Raw genomic sequence first — 19,034 nt, 5'->3', positions numbered from 1 at the left:
TCAAGAAAGTTTGGGAACCACTGCCCAAGAAGGAAGATCAATTATTCACACCATGGCCATAACTGTATGGAGTTTGTATATTCTCTGCCGTTTGTGTGGGTATCCTCTAGGTACTCTGGTTTTATCCCACAATCAAAAAATATACTGGTAGGTTAATTGCCTCCCAACAAAAGTAACCCTAGCGTGAATAGGTGTGGTGTACATGTACTACGGAATATAGACTGCAAGATCAACTGGGAAAGGTATAAAAATTCTCTGTAAAGTGCTGTGGAATATATGTGCACTATATAAATAACTGTTAGTAAATAATTTAAAAAAGTGCTGTCGCCTGTGAGATAGTAACAGGGGATGAGATAGTCGCATGTGCAGAGATACAGCCCTGTACACGGGACAGTTAGGGATAAAAAGGGGCTATGTGGAGATGAGTCATAACTTCTGCTTTACACTGTTTACCAGAGACAGTGAACGGTAGATGAGAAAGTTCAGTTACAGTGAAATCACGTAAGACAGAGTATCAGTAAACAGTATAGGAAAATGTTCAGGTATGGACAACTTTTGGTGAAATGTAAGTTTAGTAGCACAAGCAATGTACAATAGCAGATAATTTTCATGAAAGAGAATCACCAACTTCAACAATAATCCATACTTCTTTCCATAGTTACATAAGTGAAACTAGGTTGTTCGTATACGTAACATAAAACAAAATATCAAATGTGAGTAGTCACAAATTATATTATGGTAAGTGTGTAATCATAAGTTAGTAAAACAGATTATGAAAATAGAACTTCAGCATATACCAAACTAATTAGAATGTGAGATAACCATAGCTCTATATCTGCTTGTTTGTGTCACCAATGGCTTAGTGCATTAAGGGGCCTATTTATCACAGATGACGGTGTGCCTACAAAAAGTATCCTTCCTTATTGCCACATACAAATATCATGATAAGGAATTATTTTTCTGGGCTTTCTCTAAAAGAAAATAAATAAATCTCTTGCATCAGCTATGATAGTAGCAAAGAGGTTGGCATTTAAATAGTAGCTACAGTATCACAATCACTTTACTGACCGTTCTGACATGCACATGGACAGCCATAAAGACTCACATGAGCAGTATCATTTTGGAAATAACTGGGAGTAGGGGAACATGAAGACTGCCAGGGAGGGATCTTCCGATCCCCCGTCAGAGAAACTCCCTTTATAGGCTTACATCAGCTAATGCCATCTAATATATTCAGTGCTTGTTAAACTTGGTTCAAACCACAGTTTTCATTGATAATAGTGGGGACTGTGATCTGCAGTATTAGTTTGTCAGCCAAAATCAGGAGATATCTGTGATTTCTTCTGTGTTCAGGATTTGTTAACATTTCTTTTATTTTTATTAACGTATTCAGGAAAATACAGAAGAAATCAGGAAGTACATAATAAACCTCAGAGCAAAGTAACATATCCGACAAAATTATGACTCATTATCTAAAACATCCAGGAGGTAATAAAGGAAAAAGTTAGTTTCTTCCATATCAAAGAAAAACTAAATAATAAAGCAATCCAGTAATACCGGTAATCATAACAGAATACCATTTTTTTTTTTATAGGAGAATAGCGGATAAGAGTTAAGAAAAGAAAACAATAGAAAAGAGAAAAGAAGAAGACAGAGAGGAAAAGATACAAGACATAAGAGGGGGGAGAGGGAGGAGAGAAAGAAAAAACAATTGCAGCATAGTGGCAATACCTCAACATACACCAGAGTTTGCATTTGATTTACTGTAAGATATACATCATATGGGAGCAATGCCAGGAAATACTATAAGGGTAAGGGTAAAAAGACCAGTGTCAGTCAAATTAGGTCTATGACAAATTACGTTTAAGAGACCAAGTAATGTTGTCAAAAATTTGCATAATGCGGAGATTTACATCTTGTGGTAGAAAGTCTAAATAAAAACGCCATTTTACAGAAAATTCTCGACTCCTTTCTCGATATCGGACAATGCCGCTTTACGGTCGAAATAAAGGATATTAAGAAGTTCAGCCTTCAATAATGTTATTGTAGGTACAGATTTCAAAATCCAAAAGGACAGTATGAGTTTTTTGGATAGCATTACCAATATTGTCAAAAAAGGGAGAATAGACCTATGTGGTAGGGTACCCAGTCAGAGAAATCAGCCAGTAAAAAGGATTTCCAAGCGAATGTCAGTCTAAGCTTGGTAACCTGCTGGAGAAATCATGAACTTTATACCAGAATCTCTTTACTTTCTGACATTTCCAAACATTATGTATAAAGTTAGCGACTGAGGTAGAGCATTTCGGGCAAGTGCTAAGTACATTTGGGAGCATATGACTCCTCTGTGCTTGAGAAATATATGCTCTATTGAGAAACTTAAAATGTATTTCTTGTGAATGGGCCGAACCCATCCATTTATATACATAGGAAAATTGTTTCACAATAGGATTAGGGTTAATGAAATCTGGAAAATCGCGGGACCATACCTCCCAAACTTTCTACCAAAGCACATGAGAAGGTGAGGCAACTAAATCATTTTAAATGAACTTTGAGAAATTAAAGTAAAGAGGGTGGACAGAGCAGATGGATTAAAATAATCCATAAAGGAATCATAGGTACCAGAAACCTTCTTACTGCTTATATAATGCCTCACTTGCAAATACAGAAAAAATTGTTCGGGATATCGTAGGTATCCTTAAGTTGTTGAAATGAAAATAGATCACCCCCTGGATCGAAAACATTCCGAAACGATGCTATTCCTTTGGATTTCCAGGAAAGGAGAAATAGGGACAATAGGGAAGGTGGGAAGTCCGGGTTACCCCATAGAGGTAAATATTTAGTTAAGAAGGGATTTGTTCCCATGCGTTTGTGAATAACGGACCATGCTCTCTAAGTATCCCTGAGGAAGAAAAAAGGAATTGGATTCCCCAGCACCCTGGATGATAACAGTAACCAGATATAAATCCCACATGATAATAGAATTCAGAGATCTTCGTTACACATATTTGCGCAAATGTGTGGTTAAGCCCCAAAGCCGCATCAAGGCCTCTCTGTATATTTGGGGTCCCTAGCGCTATATCTAGGTGCAGGGTGTGGCACCCCAAAACACCAGAATGAGCCAGATAGCCCAGCGTGGCATACCAGTGTAAAAAACTATAGTGTTAATAAATTAGTATTTAGGAAGCCGAAGCTATAGAGAGGGTGATACAAACATGAAATGTAATTAAAATAGAGAAATAGTGTTAGAAAATTAATAAGTGAAAAGTGTTAATAGAATGTAAAGGTATGCCACACTAAAGCCATCCAGCTCAGCCAGTCCAGAGGCACCACACCTCACACCTCAATTACCCCATTCTGGGTCTAATATTAACCAGCAAGGAGCCACATGATAATGGCTCCTTACTAAAATATGTCTAAGCTAAGAGCTACCTACCTTGGAGCAACCCCATAATGCTCCATGTGGCATGTCAGGGCCTGCACCTCCTCCTAATGCAGGACCTCTCTGCCTCTCACAACAGACATATAGATTGGTAAATGCTCAATTAGCTTAGTGATATCATTCAGGTGCTCGAAAAGGAAGGGGTATTTCTGAGCAAGAAAAAAGGAATTGGATTCCCCAGCACCCTGGATGATAACAGTAACCAGATATAAATCCCACATGATAATAGAATTCAGAGATCTTCGTTACACATATTTGCGCAAATGTGTGGTTAAGCCCCAAAGCCGCATCAAGGCCTCTCTGTATATTTGGGGTCCCTAGCGCTATATCTAGGTGCAGGGTGTGGCACCCCAAAACACCAGAATGAGCCAGAAAGCCCAGCGTGGCATACCAGTGTAAAAAACTATAGTGTTAATAAATTAGTATTTAGGAAGCCGAAGCTATAGAGAGGGTGATACAAACATGAAATGTAATTAAAATAGAGAAATAGTGTTAGAAAATTAATAAGTGAAAAGTGTTAATAGAATGTAAAGGTATGCCACACTAAAGCCATCCAGCTCAGCCAGTCCAGAGGAACCACACCTCACACCTCAATTACCCCATTCTGGGTCTAATATTAACCAGCAAGGAGCCACATGATAATGGCTCGTTACTAAAATATGTCTAAGCTAAGAGCTACCTACCTTGGAGCAACCCCATAATGCTCCATGTGGCATGTCAGGGCCTGCACCTCCTCCTAATGCAGGACCTCTCGCATTAGGAGGAGGTGCAGGCCCTGACATGCCACATGGAGCATTATGGGGTTGCTCCAAGGTAGGTAGCTCTTAGCTTAGACATATTTTAGTAAGGAGCCATTATCATGTGGCTCCTTGCTGGTTGATATTAGACCCAGAATGGGGTAATTGAGGTGTGAGGTGTGGTGCCTCTGGACTGGCTAAGCTGGATGGCTTTAGTGTGGCATACCTTTACATTCTATTAACACTTTTCACTTATTAATTTTCTAACACTATTTCTCTATTTTAATTACATTTTATGTTTGTATCACCCTCTCTATAGCTTCGGCTTCCTAAATACTAATTTATTAACACTATAGTTTTTTACACTGGTATGCCACGCTGGGCTTTCTGGCTCATTCTGGTGTTTTGGGGTGCCACACCCTGCACCTAGATATAGCGCTAGGGACCCCAAATATACAGAGAGGCCTTGATGCGGCTTTGGGGCTTAACCACACATTTGCGCAAATATGTGTAACGAAGATCTCTGAATTCTATTATCATGTGGGATTTATATCTGGTTACTGTTATCATCCAGGGTGCTGGGGAATCCAATTCCTTTTTTCTTGCTCAGAAATACCCCTTCCTTTCGAGCACCTGAATGATATCACTAAGCTAATTGAGCATTTACCAATCTATATGTCTCTAAGTATCCCTAAAGAAAATATTATGTTTGACTCCCTCTGGCAGTTTGTTTCTTGGTAAATGTAGCAATGCAGTCGGAGAATAAGGGGTAAAAAGGTGCTTCCTCCAAAGGTAAATTAGGAAAATGGGAGCGGGTTAGGCACCAATCAGAAATGTATCGGAATGCAGCTGCACAGGAGAAGGTAGAAATATCAGGAAGGCCAAGCCCACCTTTTTCTTTGGGTAAGAGCAATCTAGCCCTAGCTATCCTCGTTTTTTTTATTATTCCATATAAATTTTTGAAAAACACTATTGCACTTATTTTGATTCAACTTGGATAAAAACAAGGGTAACATTTGGAGTACAAAAGATAATTTGGGGAGCAGCACACTCTTTATGACAGCTACCCTACCCATTAAAGATAGGGGTAATGGCATCCAGTTTTTGATAAATTGGGTAATGCCTGAAATTATGGGGGGAAAATTAGCCGAATATATATTCTGAATGGTAGGAGTGATAAATACACCTAAGGATTTCAGTTGTAATGAAACTACATGAAAAGAGGAGAGCGCTGGACAAGAGGGCAAAAGATCAGGTCTAGTCAGAGGAAACATTTCTGACTTAACTGTGTTTACCTTGTAACCGGCAAAAGAGCTCAAAGCAGAAATATCAAGTAAAATAGCTGGGATGGAAACGGAAGGCTGCGACACAAACAATAACATATCGTCTGCGAATAGTGACAGTTTAAGATCCTACTTACCTAGCTTAATACCCGTAAATAGAGGATTTGCTCGCAAACCTATGGCTAAAGGGTTCTAAGGCAAGTGCAAACAGGAGAGGCGAGAGGGGACACCCTTGCCTAGTACCCCTCTGTACATAAATGGGATCTGAAATAAAACCATTATTCAGTATTTTGGAGGTGGAGGCCGAATTCAACAGTTGAATTAAATAGATTATTTGGGATGGAAATCCAAATTTACGTAGAGTATCATATAGGTGGTCCCAAACCACAAGGTCAAACGCTTTCTCAGCATCAAATGATAATAGGAGATGGAGATCATTTACATGAATATCATCCTAAAGCTGGAGGACAGCTAGAACCTTCCTGATATTATTAACCGCATTGTGGCCCCAAACAAAGCCTGTTTGGTCTTGGTGTACCAGGGAGGGGACCACCCGTTTGAGCCGCTCCGCAATGATCTTTGTAAAAAGCTTGTAATCTATGTTCAATAATGAGATGGGACGATATGAACCGGGAAGTGTGAGGTGGCCTGGCTTTGGCAAAACTTTAATAATGGCCTAATTGAAATAGGGGGGAAGCTTATTATCCAGAAGAAAGGAATTAAATAGATTACTGAGGGGCAGAGAGAGTGAGGATTGGAGGAGCCTATAAAATTCCCAAGTAAACCTGTCTGGACCTGGGGATTTACCAAGTTTAAAGTTCTTAATAACCGAGAGCACCTCGCCCACTGAGATAGGGAAAGTCACAGCTGCAGATTGAGATTCTGTAAATTTAGGAAGATAAATTTTACTCCAAAAAATATGTTTATTGTTGACATCAATTGGATCTTGAGAATATAATTCAGAGTAAAAAGAATGCAAAATGATAATAATGGCCGGCCCTGCCGTATGAAACACACCCCTGGAATCTTTCAGGGACAAAATAGTAGAATTAGCCCTCTCGCTCCTCTAAAGGTTAGAAATAATTTACTGTTTTTGTTGCCATATTTATGGAACAAGAATTTATTGGACCTGACCTTTACATCACCCATTTGTTGCATTAAATTATCAAAATCTAATTTAAATTCTTCATAGCTCGATCTATGAGTGGGGGATGGATCTTGTCTCAAGTTCCGATATGTCTGTGTTAGAGCTGATTGAGATTCGAGGAGCAAGTATTGTCTATGTTTTTTATGGTGAGAAGCACAGGACAGAATTTGGCCGCAGAGAACCGCTTTGGCAGTTTGCCAATATAGAACTGGGACATGTGCAGCATTAGCAAACATATAATCATTCCAGGTGGTCTGGAGCATTTCCTTGAATGAAGTGGAGAATGCGAGAGGAAGGAAAGCGTCAAAGTTTGTACCTACCGGAGGGGGTCAAAGGGGCCAAAGTAAACCAAATGAGAGCATGGTCCGTCAATCCCAAAGTTTCCATATCAGAGGTATCTAACCACCAGTTCTGATGCTGGTGGCAAATAGCTTATTCTAGAGAACATAGCATGGGGGGCCGAATAAGTAAAATCCATATCAACTGGGTGTTGCACCCGCTAGATGTCTATTAAGTGCAATTTACGTATTAACTAAGAAATACCAAACTTACGCACCGGGTAAGGCAAAGAAGCAATAGATTGTCTATCCATATAAGGATCTATTACCATATTTAAATCACCACCAAGAATTATTGGGGAGTCCAAGTGAGGGTATAGCAAATTAACAATATTAGTAAAAAATTTCCTATCATAGTACGTGGGTGCATACAAGTTACAAAAAATATAAGTTATACCATGAATTTCAGCTTTTAGTAACACATAGCGGCCATTTGGATCCGATCTCTGCAAAGATATATTAAAGGGTACACCCCTCTTTATCAGAATGGCGACACCCCATGATTTCGAATTATAGGAAGCAAAAGCTGCAACTTTGAAACCCAACATAGATACAGTAGTTTCTGATGCTCCAAATCGGTCAAGTGTGTCTCCTGCAAAAAAAGAGATGTCTATTTTGTGAAAATTCAAATAAGAGAGAAGCTTGCGCCGTTTAGCTGGAGAGTGGATACCCTGTATATTCCAAGAGCAATTTTTATGTCATTCATTGTATAAAAAAAACCCTGAATAAACCTGCAGAGATCAAAATCCAAATAGCAGCCACAATACGTAATTCCCACAAACATTCCGCAAAATTCACAGAAACAGGTTGCCACACATAATGCAATCCAATGGATATAGGGGGTCATTCCTACCTGATTGCACGCTAGCTATTTTTTGCAGCGCTGCGATCAGGTCAAAACTCGGCAAAACTGCGCATGCGTATGCACCACAATGCGCAGGCACGTCGTACGGGTACTAAGCGGATCGGCGCTGGGTGATGGATTTAACGAAGAATCCATTCGCACAGCCGATCGCAAGAAGATTGACAGGAAGGAGTTTATGGGTGTCAACTGACCGTTTTCATTGAGTGGTTGGAAAAATTCAGGTGTGTCCAAGCGTTTGCAGGGCGGGTGTCTGATGTCAATTCCGGGACTGGACAGGCTGAAGTGATCGCAGCAGCTGAGTAAGTTCAGACCTACTCAGACACTGCACAAAACTTTTTTGTAGTGCTCGGCTGCACAAGCGTTCGCACATTTGCAAAGCAAAAATACACCCCACCATAGGTGGCGACTATCTGTACGCAGCGCTGCAAAAAATAGCTAGTGAGCGATCAACTCGGAATGACCTCCATAGAGAAAGGACACGAGGGGGATGAAGATAATACAAAGAGACGAGAGAAGAGAAAAGGAACAAGAAAAGGAAATACAAGAAAGAGAAAGAAAAAGAAAAAGTTCTGCCAGAGGCAGATCCCATGCCAAAAAGCGGTGAAGAAAGATAAAACAGCAAACCAAACCATCAAGTTTACAAAAAAACACATAACAAAACAAGTGGAATCACTCAGATCCCAACCCAGGTAATCGCAGCCTCCAAACTACAGAGTATATTGAACAGCTCGAGAGAGCATATAAGATGTATGTAATATACAACATAAAATAGGTAACCTGCAATATATATATATAACCAATGCCGGTAATGTAGCAATCTTATACTGAACCATGGAGAAGCAAGCTAAATACGGACCCGTAGGTCAATAAGACAAAATCACACATTCAGCACGGGCATTATCAAGTAAGGTTATTGCAACACATGAAGCACTAATTTCAAGTAAACCCGAGAGCAGCAGTTGACGAATCTCCATCTAGAGAGGCCAAGGCATCTGTCGATTCCAGAGAATCTTTAACGTCCGAACCTGTAAATATACACAGTCTTGCAGGAAAAAGAAGGGCAAATCTACGTTGTGACTGAACTAGCCTGGAGCAGACTGGTGACATATTTTTACATGCTTTGGACACTTCAGAGGAGTAGTCCTGTAACAAGAGTAGGCGGTGATCCTGCCATTCCAATGATTTAAGTTTATGTGCAGCAGTCCAGATCAACGACTTGTGGGCAAAATTGAGACATCTAAAGATAACAACTCTGGGATGCCTAGTATTCCTGACAGGGCCAAGTCGATGTGCTCGTTCAACTGAAAAATCTTTCAACGTGTCCTGGAGACCCAACATTTGTACAATATCTTTAGATAAGAATCTATAGAGGTCGGGGCCCTGTATGGATTCGGGGAGGCCCACCACGCTCAAATTGTTCCACCTGGAACGATTTTCAAGATCATCCACTTTATTAGAGAGGCGGAGAGTATGTTTCCGTTCTTCCTCAAGTTGCTGCTGTAGCTCATAAAGTGCTTGGTCATGTCCCTCTATTTTATATTGGTTCTCCACCAGTTGCAAATCAGTGGACTCCAGGTGGGATTTTATATCCTTGATGGCTTCAGCAGATTTCGCAGCTTGTTTATCCAAGAGGGGCTTTATAGTAGCAGTTATAGCCCTAACCATGTCATCATAGCTCAAAGAGGTTCAAACATGAGATAACTGAGACAAAGCGGGACCTCCTTGTTCCGAGTCAGAAGCATTCAATGCATTAACATACTCCCCTTTTTTGCCCTGCTTGCCCCTTGCTGGTCTCACAGGCGTAGCGGGTGTCACAAATTTCTCCATATCAGATTCAGCAATCAACAATATCTAAAGCTCTGTATGTAGCAATTATATATAGAAAAGCTGCAGTCAGGTATTCCAAAATATTATCAGAAATGAGACAGGCAATTCTTCAGAAAAAACATGCAGCCAGGGACAATGGCTGAAATGTATAGTATGTGAAAGATGCAGGGGAGAGACAGTCACATGCAGGCATTAATATCCAGGAGGAAGAATTTTGTCAGAACAAATAAGGAAGGAGGCTGGGAATCCAATCAGTACATTACATGGCAGTATTCATGGCTCCCATCTTCTGAGCCAAGCAGGTAATGCAACATAAAAGGACCAGCAAATTATTGGAGGTAGAACAAATGGTCATGCAGAATTTACTGTGTAAATATCAGCACAGGGTAGTCTGGTAAGATGGCGCCTAGCAGTGCAGCATAATACCTCTAGCAGTCCTGCAGGGTATCAAGCACCTCCGCTTCATATGGTTTCCCAGCCATGAGAGACTGCTGGTACCCACTCCCCACACCCTGGGACAGGTCAGCTGCTCCCAGAGTGATCGAGAACAGAGGTGGGGGAGCTCGAGTGCAACACTACCAACCCCAGGCCACGCTCCGAGCAGGCCTCAGTGCGTAGTCACACGGCTCCGGGCAGCGGAAGCTTCCGGCGGTCACCCGAGCAATTTAGCGGTGGCTAGGCAGGCTCACTGTTGTTGATCAGGCAGGTCAGGCCGGGAGGGAATGGAGAAACACTTCCAGAAAGGCTCCGTAGCACGGAGCTACACAGGTCCACAGCCGCTCCCGTCCGCGTCCAAGCCACTCCCCCTCTTGTTAACATTTTTGATCCTTAAACCTTACAAAAGGTACTGTTTCTACATGGTTTTAACATTTGATGAATATCCCCCTATAGCATTTACCAAGGCTAAGGATTACCTTTTTAGTGTTGGATAATTATTGAGAGTTAGAAAATGTCTCAAAATGCTTCATTTATGTCAATATGTACACTTAAATGAAAGAGTCAGACAATCTCAATCACACTGTTGTTTAATTATAGAAGCTAAACAATCTAAAAAATCATAAAAGATATAGAAAATGATATGATTTTTTGTTAACGATAATTCTTAATATTTACACAATAAATTGTAGGCTTTTTGGTTATGGAAGCTTTATCATAATGGCACAGTGTCAACATTCAAGGGAAGATGTAAGCCTAATATAAATTGAGAAGTAGCACCATATTCATATAGCCCACGCTGACCGTGTGGGAGTCATAGCACCTGTGCAAAAGTTTAATCACCAACATAAAATTATAGGGTTTAATTATGTTGCTGGCCATGTTGAAATACTCAGTTTGCTATTTTTTTCTTTTTGTCAAACAATAAGTTTCTCTTTTACTGTACTTCTGAATTCCGCTTGTGTTGTGGTGCTTAAAACAGTACAGTATATGTTCAAAGTCCAAATATGAAGAATTCAGAAGAAAAGTAGAGAGCTGACAATAGTTTATACACCATTCAAGAATATCCAGGGCTGTAATACACCTACTGTACATAGTGTATTACATTTAAACAGGTAAACGTTAAATATGTATAAAACGCAAACTACATAACAAGATCAAAAAGTAAAAACATTTTATCTGGGTATATCATCTATAAAGTAATCTATTTGTTGAAATCCGCACCAATAAAGTGCTAAAATTCATATCTGGGAAAATTATATATATTATTCTAGGGAAAACATTTGGATGTTTTGAGAGTAACCTGTAAGTCACTGATGTAACTACTGCCACAGCAGCCACTGCGGAGGCATGGAGGCGCAGGGCTGCGGGGGCGCCGCCGCCGCCACTGATTGCTGCTGTTTTGGGAAGGAGCCGGAGGGGCGGGAGGGCACAGCGCGTGCCTCTCCTGTGTGTCCCTCCTGGGTCTCGGGCGGCGGGTCTGTTAAATGAAGTGCTGGTTTGTGAGCTCTGATAGGCTTCATTTGACAGACATGCCCCTGGAGACACAGGAGGGATACACAGGAGAGGAGCGCGCTGTGCCCTCCCGCCCCTCCGGTTCCTTCCCAAAACTCAAAGCAGCGGCAGCCCGGGAAGGGTGTGTACCTGGCACTGGTGGGGCATATTTGGCACTGGGGGTATGTGTGCACTTGGCACTGGGGGGGCATATTTGGCACTCGGGGTATATGTGTACCTGGCACTGGGGGGGCATATTTGGCACTGGGGTATGTGTGTAGTTGGCACTGGGGGGGCATATGGGGCACTGGGGGCATATGTGTATCTGGCACTGTGGGGGAATATCTGGCACTGGGGGCATATGTGGCACTGGGAGCACAGCCCTAGCAACAAGCATTACCCCCTGGTTACAAGCACAACACCCAGCTCATGAAATCCCTGGCAACAAGCTTGATACCCAGCACATGCAAGCATAACACCTAGTGCATGAAACCCCTGGCAACGAGCATGACACCCTGAGCATGAAAACTCCTGGCACCGTGCATGGAACCAAGAGCATGAAACCCCTGGCAACGAGCAGGTAATTTAAAAGTAATTAGAAGCCTTACTGTAGGGCTTAATGTGTAATTGGCATTGTGGTGTGTGGCATAATGTATCACAGACATTGCGGTGTGTGTCATAATGTGTCACAGGCATTACGGTATGTGGCATACTATATCACAGGCATTGTGGTATGTGGTATAATGTCTCTGGGGCATTGCAGTGTGTGGCATAATGTATAACGGGCATTGCGGTGTGTAGCATAGGGTATAACGGGCATTGCGGTATGTGTCACAGGCATTACGGTGTGTGGTATACTATATCACGGGCATTGTGGTATGTGATATAATGTCTCAGGGTCATTGCAGTGTGTGGCCTAATGTATCCCGGACATTGCGGTGTGTGTCATAATGTGTCACAGGCATTGTATGTGCTATAGTGTATCAGGGGCAATGCAGTGTGTAGCATAATGTATAACGGGAATTGCGATGCGTGGCATAATGTGTCACAGGCATTACGGTGTGTGGCATAATGTGTCGGGGGCATTATGGTGTGTGGCATATTGTGTCATGGGCATTATCGTGTGTGGCATAATGTCTAAGGGCCATTGCAGTATGTGGCATAGTGTATACTGGGCATTACTATAAGGAAGAAAAAATAAGAATTTACTTACCGATAATTCTATTTCTCGGAGTCCGTAGTGGATGCTGGGGTTCCTGAAAGGACCATGGGGAATAGCGGCTCCGCAGGAGACAGGGCACAAAAAGTAAAGCTTTAGGATCAGGTGGTGTGCACTGGCTCCTCCCCCTATGACCCTCCTCCAAGCCTCAGTTAGGATACTGTGCCCGGACGAGCGTACACAATAAGGAAGGATTTATGAATCCCGGGTAAGACTCATACCAGCCACACCAATCACACTGTACAACCTGTGATCTGAACCCAGTTAACAGTATGATAACAGCGGAGCCTCTGAAAGATGGATCACAACAATAATAACCCGATTTTTGTAACTATGTACAAGTATTGCAGATAATCCGCACTTGGGATGGGCGCCCAGCATCCACTACGGACTCCGAGAAATAGAATTATCGGTAAGTAAATTCTTATTTTCTCTATCGTCCTAGTGGATGCTGGGGTTCCTGAAAGGACCATGGGGATTATACCAAAGCTCCCAAACGGGCGGGAGAGTGCGGATGACTCTGCAGCACCGAATGAGAGTACTCCAGGTCCTCCTTAGCCAGGTTATCAAATTTGTAGGATTTTACAAACGTGTTTGCCCCTGACTAAATAGCCGCTCGGCAAAGTTGTAAAGCCGAGACCCCTCGGGCAGCCGCCCAAGATGAGCCCACCTTCCTTGTGGAATGGGCATTTACATATTTTGGCTGTGGCAGGCCTGCCACAGAATGTGCAAGCTGAATTGTATTACACATCCAACTAGCAAAAGTCTGCTTAGAAGCAAGAGCACCCAGTTTGTTGGGTGCATACAGGATAACAGCAAGTCAGTTTTCCTGACTCCAGCCGTCCTGGAACCTATATTTTCAGGGCCCTGACCACATCTAGCAACTTGGAGTCCTCCAAGTCCCTAGTAGGCGCAAGACACCACAATAAGCTGGTTCAGGTGAAACACTGACACCACCTTAGGGAGAGAACTGGGGACGAGTCCGCAGCTCTGCCCTGTCCGAATGGACAAACAGATATGGGCTTTTTTGAGAAAAAAAACCACCAATTTGACACTCGCCTGGTCCAGGCCAGGTCCAAGAGCATGTTCACTTTTCATGTGAGATGCTTCAAATCCACAGATTTGACTGGTTTTAAACCAATGTGTTTTGAGGAATCCCAGAACTACGTTGAGATCCCACAGTGCCACTGGAGGCACAAAAGGGGGTTGTATATGCAATACTCCCTTGACAAACTTCTGGACTTCAGGAACTGAAGCCAATTCTTTCTGGAAGAAAAATCGACAGGGCCGAAATTTGAACCTTAATGGACCCCAATTTGAGGCCCATAGACACTCCTGTTTGCAGGAAATGCAGGAATCGACCGAGTTGAAATTTCTTCGTGGGGCCTTCCTGGCCTCACACCACGCAACATATTTTCGCCACATGTGGTGATAATGTTGTGCGGTCACCTCCTTTCTGGCTTTGACCAGGGTAGGAATGACCTCTTCCTGAATGCCTTTTCCCTTAGGATCCGGCGTTCCACCACCATGCCGTCAAACGCAGCTGCGGTAAGTCTTGGAACAGACATGGTACTTGCTGAAACAAGTCCCTTCTTAGCGGCAGAGGCCATAAGTCCTCTGTGAGCATCTCTTGAAGTTCCGGGTACCAAGTCCTTCTTGGCCAATCCGGAGCCATGAGTATAGTTCTTACTCCTCTACGTCTTATAATTCTCAGTACCTTAGGTATGAAAAGCAGAGGATGGAACACATACACCGACTGGTACACCCACGGTGTTACCAGAACGTCCACAGCTATTGCCTGAGGGTCTCTTAACCTGGCGCAATACCTGTCCCGTTTTTTGTTCAGACGGGACGCCATCATGTCCACCTTTGGTAATTCCCAACGGTTTACAATCATGTGGAAAACTTCCCCATGAAGTTCCCACTCTGCCGGGTGGAGGTCGTGCCTACTGAGGAAGTCTGCTTCCCAGTTTCCATTCCCGGAATGAAACACTGCTGACAGTGCTATCACATGATTTTCCGCCCAGCGAAAAGTCCTTGCAGTTTTTGCCACTGCCCTCCTGCTTCTTGTGCCGCCCTGTCTATTTACGTGGGCGACTGCCGTGATGTTTTATCCCACTGGATCAATACCGGCTGACCTTGAAGCAGAGGTCTTGCTAAGCTTAGAGCATTATAAATTTACCCTTAGCTATATTTATGTGGAGAAAAGTCTCCAGACTTGATCACACTCCCTGGAAATTTTTTCCTTGTGTGACTGCTCCCCAGCCTCTCGGGCTGGCCTCCGTGGTCACCAACATCCAAAACTGAATGCCGAATCTGCGGCCCTCTAGAAGATGAGCACTCTGTAACCACCACAGGAGAGACACCCTTGTCCTTGGATATAGGGTTATCCGCTGATGCATCTGAAGATGCGATCCGGACCATTTGTCCAGCAGATCCCACTGAAAAGTTCTTGCATGAAATCTGCCGACTGGAATTGCTTCGAAGGAAGTCACCATTTTTTTTACCATGGCCCTTGTGCAATGATGCACTGATTTTAGGAGGTTCCTGACTAGCTCGGATAACTCCCTGGCTTTCTCTTCCGGGAGAAACACCTTTTTCTGGACTGTGTCCAGAATCATCCCTAAGCACAGGAGACTTGTTGTCGGGATCAGCTGCGATTTTGGAATATTTAGAATCCACCCCTGCTGTTGTAACAGTATCCGAGATAGTGCTACTCCGACCTCCAACTGTTCCCTGGACTTTGCCCTTATCAGGAGATCGTCCAAGTAAGGGATAATTAAGACGCCTTTTCTTCGAAGAAGAACCATCATTTTGGCCATTACCTTGGTAAAGACCCGGGGTGCCGTGGACAATCCAAACGGCAGCGTCTGAAACTGATAGTGACAGTTCTGTACCACGAACCTGAGGTACCCTTAGTGATAAGGGCAAATTTGGGACATGGAGGTAAGCATCCCTGATGTCTCGGGACACCATATAGTCCCCTTCTTCCCGGTTCGTTATCACTGCTCTGAGTGACTCCATCTTGATTTGAACCTTTGTAAGTGTTCAAATTTTTTTTAGATTTAGAATAGGTCTCACCTAGCCTTCTGGCTTCAGTACCACAATATAGTGTGGAATAATACCCCTTTTCTTGTTGTAGGAGGGGTAATTTAATTATCACCTGCTGGGAATACAGCTCGTGAATTTTTTCCCATACTGCCTCCTTGTCGGAGGGAAACCTTGGTAAAGCAGACTTCAGGAGCCTGCGCAGGGGAAACGTCTCGACATTCCAATCTGTACCCCTGGGATACTACTTGTAGGATCCAGGGGTCCTGTACGGTCTCAGCGTCATGCTGAGAGCTTGTCAGAAGCGGTGGAACGCTTCTGTTCCTGGGAATGGGCTGCCTGCTGCAGTCTTCTTCCCTTTCCTCTATCCCTGGGCAGATATGACTCTTATAGGGACGAAAGGACTGAAGCTGAAAAGACGGTGTCTTTTTCTGCAGAGATGTGACTTAGGGTAAAAAACTGTGGATTTTCCAGCAGTTGCCGTGGCCACCAGGTCCGATGGACCGACCCCAAATAACTCCTCTTCCTTTATACGGCAATACACCTTTGTGCCGTTTGGAATCTGCATCACCTGACCACTGTCGTGTCCATAAACATCTTCTGGCAGATATGGACATCGCACTTACTCTTGATGCCAGAGTGTAAATATCCCTCTGTGCATCTCGCATATATAGAAATGCATCCTTTAAATGCTCTATAGTCAATAAAATACTGTCCCTGTCAAGGGTATCAATATTTTTAGTCAGGGAATCCGACCAAGCCACCCCAGCTCTGCACATCCAGGCTGAGGCGATCGCTGGTCGCAGTATAACACCAGTATGTGTGTATATACTTTTTATGATATTTTCCAGCCTCCTGTCAGCTGGCTCCTTGAGGACGGCCCTATCTATAGACGGTACCGCCACTTGTTCTGATAAGCGTGTGAGCGCCTTATCCACCCTAAGGGGTGTTTCCCAACGCGCCCTAACTTCTGGCGGGAAAGGGTATACCGCCCATATTTTCTATCGGGGGGAACCCACGCATCATCACACACTTCATTTAATTTATCTGATTCAGGAAAAACTACGGTAGTTTTTTCACATCCCACATAATACCCTCTTTTGTGGTACTTGTAGTACATATATAAGAAAGAAAAGACAAAAGAAATTCTTTTTGGGGGCACTCTTATTTGAAAAATAGTATAATATTAAACCATGATGTACAGTGAAAATGTAAAGATAAATAATCTAAAACTTAACATTTATTCTGTTGCTTAAAATATTGACCAGTATGGTCTTCTGTTCACAAAATATTTTTTATTTTTTATTTTTGTTAATATCTCTATCTAAAATTGAGATAAAGAGATAGGGAAGGTGAAAATATAAAATAGAGTTAGTGAGAGTGAGCAGTATAGAATTGCTCCACCAGTGTTGATCAGTAGAAAATGCAGGTGATCATCTTGGTGATATCCACAGTGCCTGGTATTCCTGAGTGGTCCCCCTTCAAAGTACTAGCCAGGTCTATCCTATCAGCTTCCGAGATTGAAGATCGGGCTACTTTCAGGATAGTACGACCTTGAATAGTAAGATGATATATGAAGGAAGAGAGAACCCACTTCTGCTGTCTGTACTCTGCCTGTAATACGTCACTATGGGAATTTTCCCCAGGCTTTTCCAGATGAGAGAGTGTTGGAAACAAGAACCAAGTTGAGTGAAGAAAAAGGGATTGAATGTAAATTTTTCTTGCTCCTGAAATGGGAGACAGGAAAAGGAAGAAAGAAAGAAGCACTTCTACTTTCTGTTGTGACAGTGAATGTGTGCTGAGAAGGGCAGAACCCTAGTCAGTGTTGCTGTCAACCAGATGAGAGCGTGATGGAAAAAAGAATGAAGAATGGGACAGCTAGGTATACACTCACTGAAAATAGTTCTGTTATATTAACTGGGCATTGTTCATTCAACACTAAAAAATATAACTAGTGGTAAGAGCAAAAGTGATAATATCTGTGAAGATGATCAATTATTCACTCAAATCATATCTACATGGTAAATTGATAACATTCAACACTAAATAATGATCCAACTAGTGGTAAGAGCAAAGGTGATAATATCTGTGAAGATGATCAATTATTCATTCAAATCATATCTGCATGGTAAATTGATAAAGACAACTCTGGTCTCACATATAAATTAAAACAATGTTGCAAAGATATCCACAATATATTCAGTATATGAATTGAGTTCATTAGTCTAGTCCTTAGAGTCTGTGTTGATTGCACAACAGTTTCCACATGTACAGAAAAATTGTGTTAATTTGAACTAGTAGGGTAACACAATATGATGAGGGGTATATCATACAAAATGATTTGTTCAAAACCCCACTCATCAGATTCATAGAGGTATCAAAGTGCACAAGCTCTGATTTCTCACTTGAAAACCTCAAGTGATGTTGTAGCGGCATCAGCAATCAATTATTATACAACATTGATCCCATCTAATATGGTGGGCCTTTGTTGGTGCCATGCACAATATATGGCCACATGTGCAGGGCTGCTCAATGGAGCTCGTGACTAGCCCGGTACAATAGAAAAAAAGTCCTCAGAAATAATTAACTGAATAAATCAATTCATTCCAATCAGCTTCTTCATTTTCTAATGACCCAAATGAGTCTAAACGAATTCTGGGGCTTTAGAAGTAAATAATCAGAGACAAAGTATCACTGTACATGTATCCTTAGTTGATAATCATAAATAAAATTTAAATTGCATGAGGTATATACTCAAAGATCATAGAGTTAGTTGATTCTTATATTTCATTCATCAATTGATTTAGATCAATGACAATTCAGGCACTTTTTGACTAATGATCTACAATATATGTAGTATTAAATCAAAATCCCTTATAGGGAAAGTTTGCAACATGTGTAACAAAATTGATAAGGCACCTAAGTGGTAATAGAGGAATATGCATAAATATACATAGAACCCAGGTGATAATCCTGCACGCATTAATGCGGGGGGAGGGAAGAGGGAGCAGAGACAAATGTAACCGTGACTAAGTGATGGACGTTCATGGGCATTACTTTACCACTCGCCGCTCTAAAATATGTTTAGCTGCCGGCGTTATTGTCCGTCTCATCAGCTGTTTCGGCGTTGTCTATTCATACTTCACCTCACACACCTCTCATAGAGGAATATGCATAGATATACAATGGAACCCAGGTGATA

Source organism: Pseudophryne corroboree, chromosome 2 (assembly GCF_028390025.1).
Source record: "Pseudophryne corroboree isolate aPseCor3 chromosome 2, aPseCor3.hap2, whole genome shotgun sequence".
Classification (NCBI taxonomy): Eukaryota; Metazoa; Chordata; class Amphibia; order Anura; family Myobatrachidae; genus Pseudophryne; species Pseudophryne corroboree.
This window is presented reverse-complemented; position numbering follows the sequence as displayed.